The sequence below is a fragment of the Crassostrea angulata genome, chromosome 2, assembly GCF_025612915.1.
Source record: "Crassostrea angulata isolate pt1a10 chromosome 2, ASM2561291v2, whole genome shotgun sequence".
Classification (NCBI taxonomy): Eukaryota; Metazoa; Mollusca; class Bivalvia; order Ostreida; family Ostreidae; genus Magallana; species Magallana angulata.
Window position 1 is genome coordinate 1,173,141 of NC_069112.1, and position 12,092 is coordinate 1,185,232.

The 12,092-nt window shown below is 40.0% G+C and overlaps 2 pseudogenes; both read right to left on the reverse strand.

Moving 5' to 3' along the window:
- LOC128171876 (talin-1-like) overlaps positions 1-12,092 on the reverse strand; it is a 97,687-nt pseudogene that overhangs the window by 82,467 nt on the left and 3,128 nt on the right.
- Positions 1-12,092, reverse strand: part of LOC128171440 (uncharacterized) — a 95,851-nt pseudogene that overhangs the window by 62,110 nt on the left and 21,649 nt on the right.

A 12,092-nucleotide genomic window follows, 5' to 3' on the forward strand; every position in this document is an offset into this window, starting at 1 on the left:
CATTCAAAACAGTATTATACAAACAGTTAATTTACAATCAGCCAATCAGTCAATAGCATTCAAAAAAGTTTAGAAATGATTAGCCAATCAGATATTGGCATTCATAAATAATTCAAAATATAGATGGCTGTAAATGTTAAAAGATTTAAATTAAAAAAAACAAAATTAAATATTAATCTAGTAGGATTTGGGAAAATTCTAGTTATACATTATTCAGCCATTAACAAAGATATGAATTTTTATTGCAAAGGTTTGTAAGTAACATGAAGACGAATGAAAACAAACTTTAACTTCATTCTATATACAAGACAAAGAGATTTTCACAGATTCATTCTCTACACAAAAAAGTCAAACACTGATAAAGCATCACTTTCTACTCCGACAGTCAGCCATCATGCGACTTGTTCTTAGATACATTCTGAGAGTTCACTCTCCGCGCCACAGACATTGTGATACAGGCGAGGAATGAGTTACCTACCTTAGATTTCTCCATGACAGAGTCCAGACATTCGAAATATGACAGGTCGGTCACTGGCTCATTGGCACTCTCCAGCATAGATTTCATCATCTACAACAACACAGCATTACAGCATTAAAAAAATACAGCATACTGAGCATAGAGAAGCATTGTACAGCATAGATTCTTACACAACTCAAATCTTTATAATAAAATACATATCTTTAATATTTTCACTTTCTGTTTGGAGGGGAAGAGGAGTATAAATCTGAGGAATCCTCTATAGATAATTATTTTGCTATGAGGATGAAGGAGTAATTCTTCTAATGTTAAATCAGAAGGATGAAAAGGTGGTTTTTAAGGATAAGTTAAGTGATTTCTGAATCATACTTACAACAGTGTCATAAAGCCATACTCTACAACTTCTTTCTCACTCTTATCGTAGTAATATTCTGCGGGCGTTATCACACTCCTTCTGCCCTTGGTTATATATAAACTACATACACATTGGAGGGTGTTACTGACCTGAATCTGTCTGAAGGCGTTATCACACTCCTTCTGTCCTTGGTTATATATACTACATACATATTGGAGGGTGTAACTAACCTGTATCTGTCTGAGGGCGTTATCACACTCCTTCTGCCCTTGGTTATATATAAACTACATACACATTGGAGGGTGTTACTGACCTGTATCTGTCTGAGGGCGTTATCACACTCCTTCTGCTCTTGGTTATATATAAACTACATACACATTGGAGGGTGTTACTGACCTGTATCTGTCTGAGGGCGTTATCACACTCCTTCTGCCCTTGGTTATATACAAACTACATACACATTGGAGGGTGTTACTGACCTGTATCTGTCTGAGGGCGTTATCACACTCCTTCTGCCCTTGGTTATATACAAACTACATACACATTGGAGGGTGTTACTGACCTGTATCTGTCTGAGGGCGTTATCACACTCCTTCTGCCCTTGGTTATATACAAACTACATACACATTGGAGGGTGTTACTGACCTGTATCTGTCTGAGGGCGTTATCACACTCCTTCTGCCCTTGGTTATATACAAACTACATACACATTGGAGGGTGTTACTGACCTGTATTTGTCTGAGGGCGTTATCACACTCCTTCTGCCCTTGGTTATATATAAACTACATACACATTGGAGGGTGTTACTGACCTGTATCTGTCTGAGGGCGTTATCACACTCCTTCTGCCCTTGGTTATATACAAACTACATACACATTGGAGGGTGTTACTGACCTGTATCTGTCTGAGGGCGTTATCACACTCCTTCTGCCCTTGGTTATATACAAACTACATACACATTGGAGGGTGTTACTGACCTGTATCTGTCTGAGGGCGTTATCACACTCCTTCTGCCCTTGGTTATATATAAATTACATACACATTGGAGGGTGTTACTGACCTGTATCTGTCTGAGGGCATTATCACACTCCTTCTGCCCTTCGTTATATATAAACTACATACACATTGGAGGGTGTTACTGACCTGTATTTGTCTGAGGGCGTTATCACACTCCTTCTGTCCTTGGTTATATATAAACTACATACACATTGGAGGGTGTTTCGACCTGTATCTGTCTGAGGGTGTTATCACACTCCTTCTGCCCTTGGTTATATAAACTACATACACATTGGAGGGTGTTACTGACCTGTATCTGTCTGAGGGCATTATCACACTCCTTCTGCCCTTGGTTATATAAACTACATACACATTGGAGGGTGTTACTGACCTGTATCTGTCTGAGGGCGTTATCACACTCCTTCTGCCCTTGGTTATATAAACTACATACACATTGGAGGGTGTTACTGACCTGTATTTGTCTGAGGGCGTTATCACACTCCTTCTGCCCTTGGTTATATAAACTACATACATATTGGAGGGTGTTACTGACCTGTATTTGTCTGAGGGCATTATCACACTCCTTCTGCCCTTCGTTATATATAAACTACATACACATTGGAGGGTGTTACTGACCTGTATTTGTCTGAGGGCGTTATCACACTCCTTCTGCCCTTGGTTATATATAAACTACATACACATTGGAGGGTGTTACTGACCTGTATCTGTCTGAGGGTGTTATCACACTCCTTCTGCCCTTGGTTATATATAAACTACATACACATTGGAGGGTGTTACTGACCTGTATCTGTCTGAGGGTGTTATCACACTCCTTCTGCCCTTGGTTATATATACTACATACACATTGGAGGGTGTTACTGACCTGTATCTGTCTGAGGGCGTTATCACACTCCTTCTGCCCTTGGTTATATATAAACTACATACACATTGGAGGGTGTTACTGACCTGTATCTGTCTGAGGGTGTTATCACACTCCTTCTGCCCTTGGTTATATATACTACATACACATTGGAGGGTGTTACTGACCTGTATCTGTCTGAGGGTGTTATCACACTCCTTCTGCCCTTGGTTATATATACTACATACACATTGGAGGGTGTTACTGACCTGTATCTGTCTGAGGGTGTTATCACACTCCTTCTGCCCTTGTTTATATAAACTACATACACATTGGAGGGTGTTACTGACCTGTATCTGTCTGAGGGCGTTATCACACTCCTTCTGTCCTTGGTTATATAAACTACATACATATTGGAGGGTGTTACTGACCTGTATCTGTCTGAGGGCGTTATCACACTCCTTCTGTCCTGGAGCCGACACAGTACAGACGTTGATCAGCTGATTAATGCTCTCCGTCACCGCTCTATCAGACAAAATGTAGTAAAAGTTTAAAATATCAAACAATGAAATTGAAACAAAACCCCTAAAATCCTTACTCAATTTAATTATTTCATGCTTTACAAAACTACACATAATTATTGACTCCGGGGCTATAAACTTAACACAAGAGGCCCATGGGCCACATTGTTCACCTGAGGAACAATAGGTATAATAAAATCAGTCCTGGGGCCAAAGTCTTAACAATTATAAAGAATCATCTGGCTGATTAGTTTCTGAGAAGAAGATTTTTAAAGATTTACTCTTTATATTCCTATGTTTAATTTCAACCCCCCATTGTGGCCCCACCCTACCCCCGGGGGTCATGATTTTCACAACTTTGTATCTACACTACCTGAGGATGCTTCCACACAAGTGTTAGCTTTCCTGGCTGATTAGTGTCTGAGAAGAAGATTTTTAAAGATTAACTCTATATATTCCTATGTTAAACTTCAACCCCCCATTGTGGCCCCATCCTACCCCCGGGGGACATAATTTTCACAACTTTGTATCTACACTACCTGAAGATGCTTTCACACAGGTTTCAGCTTTCCTGGCTGATTAGTTTCTGAGAAGAAGATTTTTAAAGATTTACTCTATATATTCCTATGTAAAAGTTTGTTTGACCCCCCCCCCCCCCATTGTGGCCCCATCCTACCCCCGGGGTCATGATTTTCACAACATTGTATCTACACTACCTGAGGATGCTTCCACACAAGTTTCAGCTTTTCTGATCTAATGGTTCATGAGAAGAAGATTTTTAAAGATTTACTCTATATATTCATGTGTTAAACTTCGACCCCCCATTGTGGCCCCACCCTACCCCCGGGGGTCATGATTTTCTCAAATTTGAATTTATACTACCTGAGGATGCTTTCACTTAAGTTTCAGCTTTCCTGGTCTTATGGTTCATGAGAAGAAGATTTTCTCTTTGCAAAAGGGCGTGGTCCTTAATTTTCACAACTTTGAATCCCCTTAGGCTAAGGATGCTTTGTGCCAAGTTTGGTTAAAATTGGCCCAGTGGTTCTTGAGAAGATGTTGAAAATGTGAAAAAAGACAGACGGACAGACAGACAGACGGACGACATACAAAATGTGATCAGAATAGCTCACTTGAGCTTTCAGCTCGGTGAGCTAAAAAGTTAAAGATAAAACTCAAACACATTAAAAGGGGCATGGTCACGATTTTGGTCAAATTTTATTGTTCTGTTTTATTATTTACAATGCTTCAGGAATGCATTTCTAATGATCAAATGAAATTTTAGAGTCAGTCATTGAGTTATAAGCAAGATACAGGACTCACAGTTCTATGTCATGTAAACAAGGCTCGGGCCATGTCTTTGTTTACATAGGTTCAATTTACCTGTAAAAAAATCTTTTTCAAGCTAATTTGTCTATCTTCTTATTCATTCTAAGCATAAATTAAAAGTTCCTAATGGTTAATACATTTATTTTAGGTCTAAAACTGGAAATTTCACTTCAACATTCAAAATGTAAACAGAAGCTTTGTTTACATGGCAAAGTATTGTAAGCTCTGTAACTCGCTTATAACTCAACGAATGACACTCAAATTTTGGTTGCCTATTTAAACTGCCTTACTGAAGCATTGTAAATTATTAAATAGAAAAAAAAATTTTTGACCAAAATCGTGACCATGCCCCTTTAAGGATTAGACTATGTAGAGTAACTCAATGTAATATTGGATTATATAAAGGTAATATTTGAGTGCCTACCTGGTGGCCTGCGAGAGTAGATTCTTGGTGTTGGGAGAGCTTGGAATCGGCCGACACAGATTTGGCGGCCAGCAGCAGTTTACTTGAAACCATGGAGACGTTCTTCAGTCCGCCCACAATCTGGTTCTGTGTGTCTCCATCCTTGGACAGACCTGGAAACCGACCAATCAAAATCAATCACAGGTACCTATATTCTACAGTAATGTCAAACCTTAAGCCTCGCGTCTGTTTTGATCAAACCTTAAACTTTTAGTATCTGATTTTGTTGGAATCTCGCTCTCACTGACCTGCCATGGTGAGTCCAGATTTGATGAACTCTGAGTAAGACGAGCTGTACTCGCGAGATGACTCGGCGAGTTGTTTGGGTGTGCCACGAGATGCGGTGACGATGTCACTGGCGGCCTGGTTGAGATTGACAGCGGCGTTGTTGATCTCGATCTGGATCTCCTGGAACGTGCGGTCTGTGCTCGGGTACTACAATGTACAGGAATGAAAAATTAAATCAATTCCTAATAATGATGCATAGATGAAGTAAATTTATTAAGATTACTTTTTATGCGATAAGGATTTCTATGCATATATGAAGTAATTTAATTCTGAAAGAATGAGAACTATTTCTGTTAAAAAGGTGTTTTTTATGAGCCAAGTTAAAATTTGAGATGAAGCTTGTGTATTGCTGACATAAGGTTGCCTATTCGTCTATTTCTAAGATAGATGTAACTATCTCGGTGGATGCCATTTGACTCTTAATCCACTTATTCTGAGATCTAATCTGCTTCCGACTTAAATTTTGTCTATTTCTGAGATAGACTTTGTCTGCTGAACAGACAGATCTGCGTACCTTGGTGGACGCCAGCTCCTGGCTCGAGTCTGTGATCTGTCTGATGGCGTTATCCACGTCTCTCTGTCCAGGCAGGGCGTTCACACAGTTGTTGAGCGCACCTGACACAGCCTTGGCCACCTGGTTAAGTCTAGCCTGGTTCTCAGGGTTTTCTGGGTCGTTCATGGCTCACTTCGTCTCCTCCAGTAGATGCGCTGACTTGTCGATGACGTCACGGGCGCTGCCGATCACTTGCCGTCTGACCTTGATGTTTTCTGAGGTTGAGGCGACACAGCGCGTGGCTTCTGTCAGCACGCGGAGGGCGTTCGCGGTGTCCCTGGCTGCTACACCCACGTAATTCTCATTGCCCTGAAAAATCACCATATAGTGGAAATATATTATATAGATAAATATATAGATAAATAAAATCCAATTCCCTGAGAAATGACCACAGGGAAGAATGTGTGAAGAAAAGTCACAACAGAATGAAATCATGTCATATATATATATTATACTGTTCACTCCGTTTTTTCTTATATCACAAAAATTACAAAAATGGGGGTAAATACGTTACTTTTTCATTTGCATCAGTGATTTTGTTTCAATTTTTGCGTAGCATATTTTTTGTGATGTCTTATTTTTTTACAACGATCATCTATTACCAGAATATATGAAATGCTCTATATATTCTACAAAATTTCTGTCTCCATTATACATTTATCTGTGTTTACCTGTGAGGCAGCCGTCAGTAGCTGAGCCATCGCCAATCCCACGTTCTTAGAGGTGGAGCCAAGTTTCATGGCCGACGCCTCCACCTGAAATACGTAACAAAATCATGTATCAACTCCATTCCACCATATTACAATAGAAAACCATGATACAATATCAAATCTCCCATTTATATAATAATCAAAAAATATCTGACAGTTTACACCCTTTACTTACTTTTTTAGTAATGATTCTTATTCACTAAACACATGCTACTATCATTAAATATTCATGACCTTTAACCCTGGCCTGAACATAATACGAATGATCCACTTCACTTTACATACATTGGGGGGGGGGGTAAGGTTACGATAACAGGAAACGGGTTTACATATTTGTAGTAGCTTTCAATAAGATAACATGTACATGCACACATAAAATGATATCAATACATTTACTGAAATGTTTAAATGTTTTTTATCGGCATGAAATATCAACAGCAAAACTTCCAAAACATGTTCTTAATTTCTTTGAAATGTGTAAGAACATAAGAACGGTTTAACAACATTTCCTTATCAAAAAAATTTATCTAGTTATTCTGTTAAGAGAGAGAGAGAGAGAGAAAGAGGGGCTCGGTCGCGAGCGAACGCTAACCTCCGTCACGGCGGGTAGCTGGTACACCTTCACGACAACATGGCAAGGGATACCCACAATATCTTTCGATTTCATAATTTTATGCAACTCTGGGTATCTCTAAGGCTCCTTACTCTCTATTTCTTATAATTCAATTCAGAGAGATACACGTTAATTTGATTTTTTGCATTACAATGGGGCGTATTCGAAGGTGGCAAAGAAGTTGATGAGAAAGGAGAGGCTGGTAGACACTCGGTATCTTCCATTTCTCGCAGCATGGCCCTCATGTCCTGCTCACTTCCAGTATGCAAGACCACAGCTCGATTGACTTCCTCAGGCCGGCCCCACTGAACGTCATACTCATTTCCACACTGAATATTCAAGTCAGACTGAGTCTTGTAGAACACACGGCTTCACACTTAAAGATTGTCGTCGCAAACGTAACGCACTAGAAAGTGGGAATCCTCACGCAATGACAAACGACGAGCCATACATGTACCTAAAGTAACGCAACACAAATTCACTAGAACGTGAATTCACAAAAAACATAGAAGACGTTGTAAGAAATGAACGGAACGTGCTAAAAATACTGGGTTGGTAATTTTATAGGAAGCCCTAATTTTTAATCACTTGCTCATCATTAGTTGACACGCATGGACTACAACAGCAAACAATACAAATGTAGGCGGACCAATTAATTGTTAAGAAAACACAATCCCACTGCGTACAGTCACATTCATAATTTTATTGGCAATTAAAATCATTTCATGATAATTTTTAATCTAACGACCTTTTTTAAAATATGATAATGGATTCGAAAATCTATTATTTGCAGTTGCTGCACAAGCATTAAATTAAATACTTTTATAATTTATTTAATAGCTATGAAATAAAAAAAATTAGTAAAAAAGACTCCAAGTATTTCGATTATAATCTCTGTCAAAATCTGGTTAAATATCGTCATTAAATATAAAGAAACATGCAATTTATTTGTCATTCGGGGAGATAACTCCCGCTTGTATACGATACTCTTCCATCGATAATTTTACCGTGGCGGGGACAGGTAGATGATGAGTTTACCGTGATGGGAACGCGGTATACCTGTCTCACCTGGCCGATCACCTCGATGTGTTTATACCGTGACGGGTCGCGGGAACCACGGGATCCGCGTTGCCTGTACTGTATAATCCAATTAACAAATGCACTATGTATACACATGCTACTATCATTGAGTATTCATGACCTTTAACCCTTGACCTGACTATATAATCACCATGACCTTTTCCTCCTGGCCTTACCGTTTCACCGGGTAGTGGCACAAGGTTACCGCTGTCGGCGGCTCTGCGGTACTCCTCCAGCTCGCGGTCGAGTTCGGTCAGCTGATCAAGTGCGGCGTCAACCTCCAGTGAGATACACATCTCTGATCAAGTGCGGCGTCAACCTCCAGTGAGATACACATCTCCTCTGCCTTCCCTGAGGCGGTTCTCAGCTACGCGAGCGCGATGACCGGTGGTCATCGTCTTCACTGCCTGGTTCATGTTCATGCTTGCGGCTTGATCTCCAACCGTTGGGGCTGCGGCGTTTGCGGCGGATACAAGCTGACTGGCAGGCTGTCAGAAGAAATGTGGCCAGTGAACCGAGATGTGAAACTAGTGTCTATCATAATAGCTATGCACATCATATCATTTTGATAAAATAAATAAACTAAGTTAAATATAGCACAGAAACCTTAGTTTTAAGACATTTTCCTTTCTCCCCCAAACACTGCAGCGAGATTTTACAGACATTGTACTATCAATGTTTGATTTTTTTTCTTGCTAAATGGTCTCCCTTACAATTTGTACTTTATACCTGTATAAATTCCTTGCTAGCATTAATCAGTTGTAGCTGGGCTGTAGCGCTGTCCTGGTTTGTCTCAGATCCCCGGAATCCTTGGATCAACAGAGGCAGCTGTTCATTCATGATCTGTAGAAGGAGAACAACATGTGATAGTCTCAGCCAATAAAATACAACAATACAAGAAGGACACACTATTATTTCCTTAGCCAATCATATATGGTTTTACAAAAATTACAGTCTTAATCAGCCAATCATACAGCAGTATTTGGAAGACACAATACAATATTCTTAGACAATTAGACAATACTTTAATACTCTGGAGGAACAGAAAGAATGCAGATACAATGTCTAGTCATAGAACACAACAGGAAGATTTGACCCCGCGACCTTTTGCCAATCAATTATAACCCAGCATTTATCAGTGTTTCAACATTCAGTGTGTCTTGTTTGTCATCTAACAACTTCTGTAATAAGAATTATGGAATGATAAGTGTCCCCTGTTTACCTGGCATTGTTGAGACAATTACAGCAGGATTTAAACCAAGAACCTTTAGCTTACTGGCCAATCTACTATACCTCCCATAGCTAAGTGTTTCCACCATTATGTAAATTGAATTGAGACTTCTTTTATTGATAAGAATTATGGAATGATGTCCCCATCACTGCTTACCTGGCATTGTTGAGTCAGTTGATGTTCCGAGGTTTTGTTAGTGTTGGATTTGTTAGCGTTCTTTGAGGCGTTAATCAGCTGTGTGGTGGCTGAGGCGATGCGACGCGCGGCGTTCTACAAATCATAGATATAATCTTTTAAAGCCCAATTACATATTAAATAACGATTGTAAAATACTCGTTTTACAATCCAATTACATTTCAAAGCATGGTTGTAACCATAATACACCTAAATGACTCAAGTAAAGTCTCATCACAAAACATGGTTGTAATATCAAGCCATCATGTCGTATATCATTTACTGCAATTAAATTACAGGTTCTAGAGATAATTAAACGACACTTAATGAGTCTCTGACCTCTAGCCTCCTGATGAGTTTCCTTTTGAGGGCGTTGCTGGCGGCGATATTTGTGGCAGCCCGGAGATCCTCTGTAGCGCCTCGTAGTCTCTTCTGCTGCTCCGAGTCGTTCGGACTCGACGCACAGCCCTGTAATATTAGAATATAACACTTTACTGAAATTGATTGAACATGATATAGCTGTCACCTGTGATATACAACTCTGTATCAAATATAACATTTGACTTTACAAATGTTTAACTTGATATTGCATTCTACAGTTTCAGCTGCTTTATCTTTACCATCATATGCTCTGCGGCCTACAAATGTCTACATAACCAGAAACACAGTATACTATAATACTTCCCATCTCATTGTTCAATGCACACAACTTTTCCTTACCTTGGTAGCTTCCACCATGTTCGCGGTGGCATCAGCGAGTAGTCTGGCGGCAGCCAGGAGCCGCTTCTGCATGTCCGAGTCAGAGTGGCCCTCAGCTTCTCCCTTGATGGCCCCAACCAATGAAGAGGTCGCCTGAAAACAACAGATATCAAGGTCAAAAAAATTATATCATAAACAAGTAAATATATTGAAACAGTGAACAGTGTTAAATTTCTGAGCCATGTAGGTGCTAACCCAATCTAGCATTGACTTTTATAGAATTGAACTTATGAAAGATGTGTGAGATATTTGCGAGCTTACCTGAGCTAGCTGCCTGGCCTGTCTCACCATCTCGTGGGCGTCGCCCACACTACTGAACAGTCTGTCCGTCACAGTCAGGATCGTGTCCACTGCGTCCTCGTGGGACTCCCCAGCCTGAATATCAAAAACATACATTTACTACCTCACTGCACAGAAGAGTTCGATGACATGATCTTGGTATCATTAAAGGCTCAATGCTTTGTATCAAAATATCCTTAAAATGTGTTTGTCATTATAACAAAAAATTCAGTGTAATAATTTCTTCATTTTTTCTAAATATTGTGTAACAGGTCTATTTCAGAGAGAGAGAGAGAGAGAGAGAGAGAGAGAGAGAGAGAGCGAGAGAGAGAGAGAGAGAGAGAGAGAAAATAAAAAGCTACAGAAAAAGAAAACAGTGACTATCCCACTTACCGCGGTGGGCCCTGCCCCCTTCTTGATGTGCTGTAGCAGGTCGTTAAGAGCCTGAGTAACCGCGGTGGCTGCGGTGCCTAGGTCGGCCAGAAGCTTGTCGTCGCGGCAGGACTGCTGGGCCGCCTCCACGATTCCCTCAACAAAGTGAGCCACACCCTTTGTGGCGTGTATCAGCTGTTCCTGACAGGCCGGGCTACTGATGGTCGGAGCCACCACCTACAACATATATAGTGATACAATATAAAACGGTGTTAGTACCAACAGGCAGATGTCATCCTAAGAGATTATTATTCCAACCAATAGGACTTACTGTAACAAATGGATAAATTCAACCAATAGGACTTATTGTAACAAATGGATAAATTCAACCAATAGGACTTATTGTAACAAATAGATTAATTCAACCAATAAGAGCCACCATCTACACCACACTCAAAGACAGTATTTGCACTTAACATACAGGATCAATAAAAATCCAAGGTCTCAACAAATAGAATAATCTCCATCCTACTGGATCAATCCTACCCAATAGGATCAATCTCAGCCTTTATGATCAATCTCAGTCTATAGGATCTATCTCAGCCTTTATGATCAATCTCAGTCTATAGGATCTATCTCAGCCTTTATGATCAATCTCAGTCTATAGGATCTATCTCAGCCTTTAGGATCAATCTCAGCCTTTAGGATCAATCTCAGTCTATAGGATCTATATCAGCCTTTAGGATCAATCTCAGCCTATAGGATCTATCCCATCCAATTTGATCAATCCCGATTCAAGAAATCGGCCGCATTGGCCACTGCCTTAGCAAGAGCTAGCAATGTCTCCAATCTTTAAAACAGATTTCATAAAAATCAAATCCAAATTAACAGCAAACTAAGGTTATCCAAATAAAATTGTGTTACCAGTCAGCATAGCTTCTTACCGAACCAAAGTCATGGAGCTACAGAGATATACAGAGACAATCTGAAAGCTTTGTACAAGCTATTAGCTCTGTCAGTCAATTTGCCTTTAAC